Genomic DNA, 15,504 nt, shown 5'->3' with positions numbered 1-15,504 from the left:
TTTTAGGGTTTTCAGGAGAAGAAAAAGGAATTAGAATGTTATAGATGAAAACAGGGAGGTTTTATTTCTTAGAGAAAAGCTTGCTTACAAACTGAACTGAGAGTCTCATTATATAGGCCTTGAGACTCTAACTTTTACAGGCAATCAGGTAGCAACCTGCTTAAGCAACCTGCTACTGACACTTCTTAAAGTAAAAAACACACAGATACAAACACACTTATTACATGATAACATGGCTGACAAGCTTTAACTTTAATTATGGAGTTATTGATAGGTTGAGAGTTTGATACTCAGAATCATCTGAGTCATCAATTCCAAAAAAGTCCTTGAGCCATTATCCATATTCTATGGGAGAAGATGGGTCAGCATTCTCGATAGCTTCACGGGTTTCAATGTCCATTGGATCTTAGGAATCCTGCCAGATTGGATTAGACCAATTTATTGGTTCATTTTTAAGAGATTGGATGGGTCCAAGGGACGTGCAATTCACATGAGAAAGAGTCAGAGGCTGGTAATTATTTATCTCACAGAGATGATCAGCCAACTGTCTTCTTAGAGGTCCCATAGCATTTTTTTTCTAGGATTGAGCCATCATACGTCCTCCATTCATATTCAGAATTTTGAGACCAAAGGAGTCCATTAGACCTTCTGAAAAAGGGCCTGTGCATAATAAACATAGTCTTAATAGTAGGCTGAGTCCTGATGGGCCTTTCTTTAATTCCATGGATCTCTATGAGCTATTTGAGACTGGATTGCCATGTAGAGATGGGCTTGAACCATTCAAGGAACCTGAACAAGAGAGTCCTGTTTGTGTTGTTAAGTGTATATTGATAAAGTGCTAAAAGAGAAAACTCTATACCCGTAGAGTACAGAGCGATCATACACCATAGGAGCCACAGTTCCTTGAGAATGAGATCTCTGTTAGGGTGAATACTAAAACAAGTTAAAAAGGGATTGTCAGGGATGAAGAGAGAGGAAGAAGGGAGTAATCCCCTTAGAGTATTTCTGGCACTCAGGTAGTGAAATAAATGATCCTTTACAAATTGGGCTATTTTTGGAATGGGTTGATTGGGAGAGCAACCTGGAGGGAAACTGTCTGGTGTGGGGATAAGGAAACTAGGGGTATTTGGAGAGGATGAAGAAGCCATTAAGATTAATGGGAATAAAAAATGAGAATTAATGAGGTGAAGGTCTTTAGGCCTAGACAGGAGGTCCAGGATCAAATTGTGTTTCCCTTGTATGTGCTGGATTGTAAATTTATACTTAGCGAGCTAGCCCTTTAACCTTAACAATTGTGGTTCAGGAAGGGATTTGTTTTCAAAATCCAGAATCTTTGGGAAGGATGAGCTGTCCATGATCACAGTGAAATAGTGTCCAATGAGATGAAACTCGAAACTTTTGATACCATTTTTGACAACTAAGATTTCTTTGTACACAGAGTGATAATGCTTTTGTGGTTCTGGGAACTCACCACTGGCATGACCACAGATGTATTTTTTTCCTTGGATTTCTTCGATAAGGACAGCACCCCAGTGGGTGTCACTGGCATCAGTTTGGAGCGTGTGATGTCCTGTACTAGGAATCTTTAGTGGTGGCAGATTTGAAGCCACTGCTTTAAGGGCCTTGACTACCTCTGTTTGTTCTTTTCCCCAAGGAGGTGCAGTCTTCTTGAGCATCTTTGAAAGTTTGTAGGTGTGCATGGTGACATAAGAAATAAACTTTCTGATGTAATTGACAATGCATAAGAATTGCTGTATTTGTTTTGTTAATAAGTCTCTGTCAGAAAACTTTAGCAATTCTTCTGCAATATGTGACCCTGGCTGGTACCTTCTATCTTTAAACCGCATTCCAAGGAAATCAATATCAGATTTTGCCAAATAACTCTTCTTTTTATACAGCATTATGCCATAAGATTCCACTATGGATTGAAAAATGGTTAAAAGTGCTTTATGAACCATGACATCTTTTGATAATAGTAGGATGTCATCGATGTAAATGAGGGCACTGTGAAGTATGGGCTCAAATATCTTGATCATGGCTTTCAGGAAAACAGAAGGTGCTGTCTTTAGGCCAAAAGGGAAAACAGTCCATTGGTATTGGGCTGTGGGAATACAGAATGCAGTTTTGGGCCTATCCGTGAGTTGGATACCCAGTTGCCAAAAGCCATCCTTGAGGTCAAACTTGGAAAATATGTGGGCTTCATGAAGCTGGGTAAACAGAGCTTCAGGCTTGGGAGTGGAAATTTGTCATTTTGTAAAAAATGATTAAGAGGCTTATAGTCAATTACGAGCCTCTTTTTGCCCCTTAGTTTTTCAGAATGTTTTTCCACATAAAAGGCTTGACAAGCCCATGGAGAGGATGTGGGTTTTATTAAGCCTTGTTGGAGTAACTGCTTACATTCCTCTTGAGCCAAAACCAGATCTGCTGGATTCATTCCCAGGTGAGAGGCCTTGGTGGGGTTTATGTCTTCATTTAATTTGAATGGTAGATGGACAAAGAACTCTGGATTTTTCCACAGTGGGTGATGGTGATGAAACTGTACATGAGAATCTGCATAGGACTTCAAGAGAAGTTCTTTGTGTTCTTGGAACTCTATTGAGGCATTTGTTAATGAATAGAGTTTAGGAACAGAGGTGAAAGGTTGGAAGTGTCTTTTGTACTTTAAACCCTTTGGCAGATCTTTAAATGTTTTGCTTGTTGATATAAATCAAACCCAATTAACAAGTCTTTATCAGGGAGGTCAGATCCAATGATTCTGGTCCAGAGGATGCAGGTTGGAAAGAACTGAATACTAATGGGTTGTTTGGTAATCAAGTTGGTTTTAAAATATTTCCATCTACTGCTTTGAAATACTCTGTGTGCGGGACCCAATATTCTGGAGGGAGTATGGCTGGATTCATCATACTCTTATGGGCTCCAGTGTCAAGAAACCCAATAACATTTATGGGCCGCTCATATTTACTGGGCAGGACATGTAACGGGACTAGAGGAATAGGGATAGTGTTTGGGCTGTAGGTAGGGTGAGAGGACTAGATATTTTGGGCCAGGTAAAATGGATAATGGGCTTCAGAGTCAGATTCTGAACTTTCTAAGGATGGAGATTAGGCCTTGTCAAAGTCAGCATCATCTGCTCCAAGGGCAAAGATAGTTTCTGCATCAGGTTCATCTTGTTTTGAAAACAGGGACTCAATGTCATCATGTTACAGGGAAATATTGGAGACTTATTGAATGTGCTGTAGAAGCTTAACAGCTTTGTTTGGATTTTTGGGACAATTTTTTTGCATAATGTCCCCAATTTTCACAAATGTAACAGCGATCAGATTTCTTCGTGCCCATTCTCCTTTTTCTGAAATACCGAACTGGCTTCTTGCACTTTCAATGCTTGAAAATAGGCTTTGATCCTGAAGAACTAGAATATTTTTTGTAATAACTCTTCTTCTTAGGCTTACATTCATAGTTCTTTTATTTGCATTTGATGGCAAAGTGAGATTTCTGATAGACATTTTTTAGTGTCTTACTGTTGTCAACAATGTCTTTGAACAGTCTCTGTTGCTCACACATCTTCTCCAAACAAGCTAGTGTCATTTGGTGTATTTCTCCAATGGTAATGGCATTCATGGCTCTGCAGGTGGCAGCAATGCTACGGTGTAGCTCTGGTTGCAATGCTTCAAGAAGAGAAGCGATATAGGTATGCTATAAATTTATGTCATTGTAGCCATTCAGTAAGTCGTATTGCTAGACCATACGCTGGTAATGCTTTTCTATATCTGCTCTCTTCAAGGAACAACAATGCATGTCAAAGAATTCTTGGTGTAGTTACTTGTTGTATAAAGAGGCATCTCCAAGGAATTCTGCGAAGATAGCATTGATAGCTTGCAGGATGGTTAAGTGGCAAAATTGAGCTTTGTTGTATTCTCCAAGTGAGGCGAACCAATCTTGAAGAGTACCAATGGCTCGAGAAATAAATTCCCTAAGGACAACATGGGAATCAACACCTTCTCAAAGCATCTGGACATCTAGCCAGGCTTTGAATTTTGCAAGACGGTCTCTCCACTTTGATGGAGGTATGTCATCCAAAGTGAACCATGGGTCCGAACTGGGCTTGGACTGGTGTTGGGTATTTGGGAGTCCGAAATCTAATATTGGATCATCTTCTGGTATCTTTACCTGTGGTTCTTGTGCTTGAGGAGGCCCTAAACCTATAGGGCTTGTAGTGCCACTGGTAGAATCTGTGGTTAGAGAAAGACTAGTTTGGGATGAGGCTGGTTGCTGTGGAGGATCAACCATGAGCAGGGTTGTGACATCCATCTTTCCATATTCACTGTCATCACTAGAAAAATCACTATCATCATGAGAAGAATTGTCTTCTGTGTTAGAGGGTACAGAGATCATGTGCTGAGGCGACGGTTCAGGATGCATTTTTTCTTTGCCTTTATCAATTTTTCTTTTGTTGGCTTGGGATTCATTAGAAGAGGATAAACTGCTAGGTTCATATCTAGTGGGTACTAGACGAGATACTAGTTTATGGAACGGAGGAGATGGGTTGTATGGTGCAGGAGTGGGATCATAAGAATAGTCGAAATGACCAAAAGGAGAGTAGGTAGGTTCAAGTGCTGCAAGGAAAGGATTCTGTGATTTTGGGGTAGAGAAAGGGCTATAAGAAGTAGGTGCTTTGGTTGGTCTGTGAAGATCTGCTTCAACCTGAGTCAATTGTTTCTTTAGTGTCATGATCTCAGCTTCCTTTTAGGTAAACTCCATACCAAATCTCCTTTGTTGTATCAAGGACTTAAGATCCTTATTAAGCTATGTGATCTTTCCTTGTAATTCCCTGTACATATTTTGAGTAAACACAGTGAAGGAATCCACCTTCTGATCAATATGCTGAGTTCTTGTAAGAACTCAATCAATTTTAGAATCAATACGTTGTAGAGTTTTTTTTTGAATTGCTGCGTTCTTTGTTTGCCAGTTTAGAACTTTTTCAGCTTGGGTGATCAGGGTTATCTGGCCTTCAACATCAATTTTAGTTAAGTGGATAAAAGGTCTTGTGGAGATTTTAGTTTGCTGATTCATCTGTTAGGCTAGCAAAGGGAACTCCACTTCATATGAGACAGGAGAAAACATTATGCATGGTTGCACCAAGGGTAATGTAGGAGGTGGAGTTGGAGGAGCAGGAGGAGGGGGACAAGGTTGTATTTCCTTTCTAATGATTTCCAAGGCAAGTTCGTAAATTGGAAGAGGCTTTTTATGTTTAGTCTCCTCATGGATGCCTATCCATGGACTATTGTTAGGATAGTCTTCTCTGAGAATCTGAGGAGATTTGCAAGAAGCTCTGGAGTGCTTGGTCAGTTTCTTCCAATTTTTGTCATACAGAGGATGATCATATTCATTCTCCCAGTAATTGTGACAACAGTCACAATCTAGGTCACACATTCCAGATCCTAGGAGATCCCAGGGACAATGACCATCTATTTTCATGGGATAGACATAGTGGTTGTCGGGTGTTACGGCCCTGATAGGATAATGCTTTTGCTTCTTCTTTAATGGCTGGACCATCATGATCTGAAACACAGGTAAGGAAGCTATGGAGTGTATGGGTGGCTGGAAGGTAGTTTGTACCGTTCCATCAGCATTTCTTCTAAAAGAGGACTCAGTGATTTGGATCGACTGAGATGTTGCATAGAGCTTTTCATAGTTAGTTAGCCAGATTTTGGGAATGAACTACTCAAGCTCACTTCTAGCTGCCTAGGTATCTGGACTATTGTTTGTGTTGTTTCAGTGTCTGCTAGCACCAGTAAGGCATCATTAGAAATAAAAGGTTGTGACAAATCTATTGCATGGTCCTATAGTTTGTAAATAATTTGGTGATGCAAGGTAGCCATCATTGATGATGTCACTTGTTCTACTCCCGTGAGCTGGACTTGTACCTTCAGAGCAGTGCAGGGATGAGGATCTCACAGAGACAGATTATAATTGGGAAAGAATGTCAATACCACACTTCCAGCACGGAAAGTGGTAAGACATGTTCCAATGATCGCATGCTCATACTAGAGAAATGTAGTGTCAAGGAGTGACACTCTAGCAGTTACTGGGAGTCCAAGTCGTCCATGTACACTGAGGATAAGTCTTACTACTCTAAAATGCAAATGAGAATACCCTTCTTGTCTCCATTTAGGAATCAAAGGAGGAGGAATTTCCAAAGTAACAGAATGTTCAGCAGAAGAGCTCTGGAGAGGTGAGTAAGGAGACCTTCTCTCAAATATGTCTTGCCAAACACCTACACCCTCTGCCCAAATAGTTGTTCAACAACCCACTCCTTCTGAGATTGTGAATCTTACATTTTCTCTTTCTTTCTCTTCTCCCTTAAGAAGAACCCTTTCCTCCTGAATTGATAATCTTGTAGAAATAGCCACCTTACTTGAAGATGCTCAGGTTGGGGAGTCTCTTCTCCCTCTTCTAAGTCCCTATAATATTTACAGATGTTCTGGTTCTCTCACCAAGAGTACTAGATCTCTCATTTCTTCCAAGAGATCACTCACTAAAGAATATGTCCAAGCATCCAAAATGGATCAATGTTCTCACCAGGTTAGTCTCTGCACTGGTCCAATTTCTTTTGAATGCTATCTAAACTTAACTATTTCTTTAAATGATAGAAATTTACTTGATAATCTTATTTTACAAATTAAAACTCATAATTATAAAATGCTTCCTAGATCCATTCCTGTTGCTTTGATTTTTAAAGTTCATTATAAAGCCATGATGATTGCTTTTGCTTCTAAAGTTCTTATTCACAGTCAGAAAGGAGAAACCCTCCTCCTCCAAACTAACCTTACACGAGCCAATGCTGTCATTCCTAAAGCCATCAAATGGAATGAAGTCTTACTCCCTGAAGAATGGATCCTAGAAGGAGCCACAAGACCTTAACCACTGCCTCCACCTAGCCCAAATACCCAGCTCAAAGAAATCGGCCAATACTCTGATGGGAAAGTAAAGCTTTCTTTTGCCAGAAAACCCTCAACTTCCAGATGCTCTTTTGATACTGCCTTTTCCTCTAGAACTATAGACCTAGGAAGAATTTCACAACTACCTACTGTAATTGAATTACCTCTTACTAGAACAGCCTCTGTAGTAATTATCCAACAACCATAGAACATTTTACTCAGATCCCAAACTTGCCTAGACATTCAACTTCTGACATACCAAGAATAACTTTGATGTAAACTGATGACTTTTCTACTACCATACTGAGACCTGTCTATTCCACTCCTGAAGAACAACCCAGACCCACATCTCCAACTTTCTCCTCTATGATTGAGAATGTAGAAGTTGAATTAAACATTCTTCAAAAGGAATTTCAGGTTGACAAAGCTTATATTCAAAAAGATTTTTTTGCTCCTCATAATCATGAGAAAAGACTTTGGTCTTTCAAACACTTCATGAATCAAAAGCAGGAAATCCAAGAAAGATTTTATGGATTCATTCATGAGCATTAAACGCATATTTTCTTTTTTGATTGGTTTGAAATTTATACTTTTGAAAATAATCTATAATATCCTTTTGCTTCTAAAACCTTAAACCCACTCTCTGAATCAACTTCCTGGCAAACTTCAAGAGGTGAATGGATTCAATCTGTCCACCCACCTCTCCGAGAACTCCAGATTAAACACCACAAAACCACTATCACAGCCTTCCCTTTCAAACTCAAAAGTGAGAAAAATACTGAGAGGGATCTTGAGAATATCATCCAGCAGAACAACTGGACCAATAGTCATCTTCATACTATTGAAAATTAGTTAAATGATCTTCAAAAGCAGATTCAGAACCCAACTACCATCACTTCCTCCATGGAAACAAAGATGAAAGCTCCAGCCTTCAAGCCTTTTGCAGTTTCAAGGAATTCTCAGTCTAGTCTCCAATAAAAGAATAGGGAAGAATTTCTTCAAGCCATTCAGGATCGCCTGAATCAACTTCTGTCCACTTTTACAAAGTCCAGTGTTGTCATTCCAAACATTCCTGAAGCCTCTATCAATACAATGGAACAATCTTCTGAGGAAGAGGATGCTTTCAAAGAAGAAGCTCTTTCAGAAGTAAATAAAGTTCATTGGTAAAATCCTCAACAACTTTACTATCCAAGAGCCACTGCTCCAGATATTAATCTGGAAGATAAACTGAGTGCCCTCTCCCAAAGCCGCTATCATGCTTCTTTTGTCTATGAATGGAACATAGATGGAATGTCTGAATACAATATTCTTAACATCTTTAAGCAAATGACTATGGCTGCCAATGCCTATCGAACCTAGACAAGCACTACTGACCAAGCTATTGCGAAACTTCTCATAGCAGGATTCTCAGGTCAACTTAAAGGATGGTGGGATTATTATCTCACTCCCTAGCAGAAACTTGAGATTTTAAAGTCTGTTGAACTTGATAAAGACCAAGAACCAATACTTGATAAGCATGACAGACTAATTCAAAATGCTGTTGCCACACTCATCTTAGCCATGACTCTTCACTTTGTTGGAGATCCATCACATCTCAAAGACAAGAATGTTAAACTTCTTTCCAATCTCGATGCAAAAAGCTTAGCGACTTCAAATGGTATAAGGATACTTTCCTTACCAGAGTTATGCTTCGAGAAGACTCCAAGTTGCCATTTTGGAAGGAGAGATTCCTTGCTGGCCTCCCTCCTCTCCTTGGTAACAAGGTTCGAAATAAGATCAAGGAATAGAACAACAAAAAAATTCCTTATGATCAGCTCACTTATGGAGAACTCATTAACTTTACCCAGAAAGAAGGCTTAAAGATTTGCCAAGAACTTAAGCTTCAGAAACAACTTCAATGGGAGCTCCAAAAAAACAAGAAAGAATTTGAAACCTTTTGCCAACAATTCAATGTTTCCTACCAAAAGCCATCTTCCTCTTCAATCTCCAAACCTTGCACAAATTGCCAAACCAAAAGACATTGAAAGCACAAAAAATACATCTCCAAACCTAAATCCCCTTACTACCAAGATAGACCCTCCAAAAGCAAACCTTACACTATGATCCCCATGATCATAGCCCTATGATCCCCATTCCACTTCCACAAGAGATGTTTCTTGCTATAGATGTGGCAAGAAAGGTCACATTGTAAAATACTGTAAGCTCAACAGAAGAATCCATAAGCTCTAACTTGAAGAAGAAACTTTGTATAAACTTGAAGCCCTTTTGCTTGAATTTGATTCCGAAGTCACTGTTTCAGCTTTTTCAGAAGACAATCAAGCCCTCCAGGTTGATGAAATCCTCTCTGAATCTTCTACAACTGATGAACCTGAAAACAACTGAATATGCTCACAAAAGATCAAAGATTTATGCTTGATGTTATTCAACATATCCAAGACCCTCAACTTCAGAAAGAATATCTCACTAAGCTTCAACACTCTTTTGAAGCATCATCTTCTGAAACCTCTTCTAACTCTGTGCCATCCAAAGCCAATAAACCATATGACCTCACAGCCATCTTACAGAAAGCCAAAACCTCCAAGACAAAAGCCTCTGTTTCCACCATTCAAGAACTCCAAACTGAAATTAAAACCTTCAATTCTAAACTCAAGCAACTCCAAACCAAACAGAAGGAAGATTCTGCTCTCATCCAAGTTCTTCTTAAGAAATTTTCTGAAGAAGAAGAGGATGAACCCGAACCTGAAATCGAAACACCACAACTAGCCAATCTTCAAGATATTCTAGACAATTTTCTTTCGATTTTAAAGCAAGTCACTTCCCAAAAATATTTGGTGAAAATAACTTTAAAATTTTTTGATGATTTTCGATTGGATACTATTGCTCTCTTTGATAGAGGTGTTGACCTTAATTGTATTAAGGAAGGAATAATTCCAAAAAGATTTTGAGAAGCCACCACTGAAAGGCTTAAGGCCGCCAACAACTCTTATCTCAAAATTGATTCAAAAACTGATGCATGCGTTTTGAATAACAGTTTGCAAATCAAAACTTTATTTTTACTTGTACATAACATTCATCATACTGTCATACTTGGCACTCCATTCATAAATCTCATTACTCCTTATGCTGTTAATTATGATCATATTTCTGCTAAACTCAAAAAGAAAAAAATTTGTTTTCCCTTTCATTAAAAAGCCCCAAACTCGTAACTTACATATTATCAAAGCTTGTTCTGTTTATGAAAATCAACTCAATTGCTTGATTTTGTCAAAAGAAAAGGAACTTTAAAACTTAAAGCAAGCTGTTTCAATTCAAAGGATTCAAAATCAACTTCAACTTCCTATTTTAAAGAAAAGATTTCTCTTCTTCAGCAATAGATTGAAAATACTATTCGTTCTGATCTTCCAAATGCTTTTTGGGAAAGAGAACAACATGTTATTGACCTCCCATATGAAATTGATTTTCATGAATCCCAAATTCCAATAAAAGCTCGCCCCATCCAAATGAACAAAGATCTTGAACTTCATTATCGAAAAGAAATTGCTGATTCACTTTCAAAAGGTTTAATATCTCTTTCCAGGTCCCCCTGAAGTTGTGCTATTTTTTATGTTAATAAATCTTCTAAAATTCAAAAAGGTGTTCCCCGACTGGTTATTAATTACAAGCCTCTTAATCAAGCTTTAAAATGGATTAGGTACCCCATTCCAAATAAAAAAGATCTTCTTCAAAAACTTTTTACCGCAAATATCTTTTCAAAATTTGATATGAAATCTGGTTTTTTGCAAATTCAAATAGCTCTGAAAGATCATTAATTTTAAATTATATATATATAATCATATAAAGAAATTTTAATTAATTAAAATATCATGTTAATTTTAAAAAATATATATAATTTAAGTATTTAAATTTTAGTAATTATGAAAAATTTATTATAAATTCAAATAAATGGATAATTAACCATCTAAACAATAAATTTCAAATTTAAGACTCCGTTTGTTTTACAAAAACTATTTTTTTGAAAAATATTTTCCACATTTTCTAGCATTTGAGATACTTAAAAAAATTAATTAACGTAAAATATTTTTCTAGTAAAAGGGAAAAACTAAGTATTTTAAAGAAAATGAGTTCCTTTATTTTTTAAAGAGAAAGTTTTTTCTATTTTTTATTTTGATAATTTTATTAAAATATGAAAACACTAACACTCTATTTGTTTCACAGAAAATAATTTATATGTGAAAAATATTTTCTATAGAAAAAAATATTTTCTATTATTTGGTTGTATTGTTAAAGTAATTCTAAATGTCTATTAGATGTGTGTTAAGTGTTTTCTGTAACACCCCTATTTGCATAGCCTGATAAATTATACTGTTTCAGTGACCGGTGTTGGTCCAAACAATTAAAAGGATTAGAACTATGTTTAAGACAACTAGAAAAGCCCTGAATAAAAATAAATAGTGAGTGCTAGAAGGTTAAGTATAAATAAGAAAAATAAAACATAAAATGTTAAATGAGCCGGGAGTCACAGTGATGGGTGACCTTATCAGGAAGTGATTGCGAGGACAGTCTTAACTCCAATTCTAAACCTAAAAATGTGACAACACGGTCCTTAGGACTATTGCGAACACAGTAGAAAAGAGAAAATCACAGAAAAGAATTTTTAAGCAGGTCAAATAATTAGGTCAAGGATCCGAAAAAAATATCGAATAACTTGCAAACCGGATCAGACCGGCGAGGGGCAAATTGGTCAATTCACCCCTAGAGGTGACTCATGACCTAACTGTCCAATAAAATTTGAGAAATGAAAATTTTAAAATATAGAATTAAATTAAAGAAGTGAGGAAAAAGAAAGGAAAAAGAAAAGAAAAGAAAATAAGGATTAATGACATCACTTAAGTGATGTAAGCATGATACAATAAAGAATTTTTGTTTTAATGTAATTAAAGTGGGATAAAGATAATTAAACAAATAAAAACCAAAAAGAAAATTTAAAAGTCCATCTTCTCGATTGTTTTACTGTCACTTTCCTCTCTCATCTCTCTCTATCTCATTTTCTCTTCATTTTTACCATTTTTGGACTTAGAAAGCTTAATTTTCTCTAGTTTTTTCCCATAAATTTCTTAAATTACAACACAAAAATCACACTCTTCGACCTAGATACATCACTTGGGAATAAAAAGGAGGAAGGAAATTGAAGATTGGAGAAGAAGAAAAATTGCTTGAATAAGGTAAGTCAATTTTCTCACCATATGAATGGTCTATACATGAAATACAATTGAAATTGATGAAATTATATAAAGAAATTTGGAAATTTATTCATGTATGGACTTATGGGAAATTTGGCAACCATGGGAATAGTGGGGTTTATGGTGTTTTAGTAGAATTAAATGTGTAAATATGCTTGAATGAGTGTATAGAAGATGATTGTGCACTTTGATTTAACTAATTGAGCCATTTGCAAAAATTAAGGTTCCTAGCACTTAGGATTTTGAAAAAAAAATTATAGAAAATGGTCAATGGATGCAAATGATCTTAATGAGAGTTAGAAATGGTCAATTGAGACCATTTGTAGTGTGTGTGAATTGATAGAACCAAGTTACAATTCAGATTGGTTAGGGTCAATATGCTGACAGCTTAACCTAGGTCTCTTTCAGGGACCAAAATTGAAAATTTTCCAACCCAATTGGTGTGAGGCCAATTAAAAATGAAACTAGACACAAAATGGACCATTTTTCATTCAGGAATCATGCCCATAAAATGACCATAACTTAGTGAACAATTAGGCCAAATTCGGATTTGAGTACACTGCCCTGTACAAAAAATGACTAAATGAATAGTAGTAACTTAAATGACCATAAGTTGGTCTAAGAAGGTCCAAATGACCTGAATCTTATACCGATGAAAATCTGAGACATATCCCTACAACTTTTATGAAGAAAAAAACCCCAAATTTTGACCACAAGCTATCTGAAAAGTCACTTGCAATCAGCACACTAAAACTGCCAGTATCCAGAAAATACCCATAATTCTGAATAATACCAAATCTGGCCAGCCCCATTCAAATAATCATATCTTGGGCTACAAAACTCCAAATGGAGTGATTCAAAAAGGGAATTAAATTTAAGACAATAAGAAACAACTTCTATGAAGAAAATTTTGCCAAATTCTAACAGTAACATGACCAATGGAACAGTACAAAATAGAATACCAAATCTGAAAAATTTGAAATTGTACCTAGGAAACCTTAAAATCTAAGGAGCAGCTAAAACTAACAAAATTGGTAACCAAAATGTGGTATGTGAGTGAAATTGAAATCCCTATACCTATTAAGCATAAGAAAGTCAACAAATTGACTTAAATAGTATCGTGAATAGTAACTCTGAAATGAAAATTTCCAAGAACGTTAGTTTAAGCATATTGGGGCTAGAATTAAGTATATATGAATTAATTATTAGATTTTTTGTGAGATAAGATACTAAAACACTATAATTTGTGTGTTTTAGCTATAAAAGACCTAGAAAAGGATAGGACAAACTGAGTCAAGGCCTAGAGGCGACTCACATCAGGTTTGTGCACAAAAATTTTTAAATTATAGTTTTCACAATAAAAATTGATTTGTTATACATTGTGAATGTGTTTTATTCATTATGAATTTGGGGATTGTTGTGTTGCCTATTTTACAATGAAAATTTGGAATGAAAATTATTTATTGATTTGTATGAAATATTTGAATAATATAGTTTTGAATTTGGTTATGGCCTTGGAAATTTTATTTGAGAATTTGTGTGTTGCCTACTTTAGAAATGGAGATTTGAAATGAAGTTTGTTTAATTATTGTATCAATTATACTTGAACATCATAGTTTTAAATTATTTTTGATTCACACTTGGCATGGCAGTCCCTTACTATGTTCCTCCTCCACTTGTGGGGTTGAGTTTGATATTTGATCACTATCCTCCCTCTCTGGCTTTCTAGTCTGAGGTGAGTTTGGATGAGTACTCATTAGCTAGCTAGCCACCTCCCTCATTGATTTCGATTAGTGGGGTGAGTTTACCTTGTCGTGGTATACAACACGGCATGTTTGGAAATTTTATGTCATAGCCTAAGTTGTGTTATTGATTGGCAACACTGTATTTATTAAATTGTTTGATCAAATTTGTGTTATATTAAGCTTTGAAAATTATGAAATATTTAAATTGTGATTTGTGATAAATGAGATTTGAAAATTGAAATGTGATTGTGAAATATTTAAACTGTGAATTAATGACAAATGTTTTATATTTTGCATTTTATATTTTATTGTGCACCACTGAGTATTTTTATACTCAGCAATAGCTTTTTTTGCTGTCGCAGATAGAGACAAGGAAAAAACAGCAGAGTGAGCTACTGATTGTTGGGACTACGCTGAGGCTTTTATACAGGTATTTAGTTATACCCTTGTAATTAGTTGATGTAAATAATGTTATGGTTATATGTATTTTTGTAATTGAGCAGTTGTACAGTCATATGTAAAAATATTATCTTTTGGCTTGTTATGTCTGTGAACTATATTGTGAATGAAATCAAATATTTTAAATGCAATGAGAATGGATTTACTTAAATGTTTTGCAATTGTCATGAATTGTGGAGATTGGTTAGATTTGTGATGACTTGAGTTTTGGTGGTTGCTATTGGGTTGAAGTGATATATTTGGGAGTACTTTTCTATAAGTAAAATTTTTAGTTTTTGCAAATACTGCCAGCACTCTGCTGAAATTTTCTAAAATTTATGGAAAAATAAAAATGGACAAAAATTTTACATGACTTTTAAACCTTAATTAAATACTTTAAATTCCTATAAAAAATGCTCACCACTTCCAAAAAGTAAGAAAATGGTTTTAAAATCTCTTGTAGTATATTTAATGGGTTATCGGTAGGTGAAGTACGGTAATGCATTAGGTATACTACGGGATCATGTTATGTCTTATAGAGGGGTAAGGTGTGACATGTTTAGTGGTATTAGAGCAATGGTTTTAAATTGAATTTTGAACTGTGAATTTGAAATATTTTATCGGTAAAAACAACTGCTCAAATATTTGATACATATGACATATTTACACTAACGAAGGTCAACCTCCTTGTGTTTGTTATTAAAGAGTAAAAAATTTCTAAAAGTAGAATGAAACAAGGAGATCATTTCGTACAATAATCTGTCAAGGCTGAGGCCCAAGAAGAAGTCGCAGCACTCCATAATGTGAGTGGGTCAGCCACTCCAGCTCCTCCTCAAGCACCGTAGTTTCTTGCTCAGTTTACACAGCAGATGGCTGTGTTTTTTCAACAAATGGAGGGAAACTTATCAACACAAGCCCCTACAGCACAACCACAGCCCCCAACAAGACAATATGAGAAGTTAATGAAATTTGGGGCTACAGAATTCAAAGGAACAGTGGATCCACTGGAAGCAAAACAGTGGTTAGAGAGGATGTAACGGGTTTTCAGAAAACTACAGTGTGCTGAAGAGTTAAAGTTCCAATATTCAGTATCACTTCTGTAAGGGGATGCATATGAGTGGTGGAAGACCATCCCCCATAGCC

The sequence above is a fragment of the Hevea brasiliensis genome, chromosome 17 (genome assembly GCF_030052815.1).
Source record: "Hevea brasiliensis isolate MT/VB/25A 57/8 chromosome 17, ASM3005281v1, whole genome shotgun sequence".
Classification (NCBI taxonomy): domain Eukaryota; kingdom Viridiplantae; phylum Streptophyta; class Magnoliopsida; order Malpighiales; family Euphorbiaceae; genus Hevea; species Hevea brasiliensis.
This window is presented reverse-complemented; position numbering follows the sequence as displayed.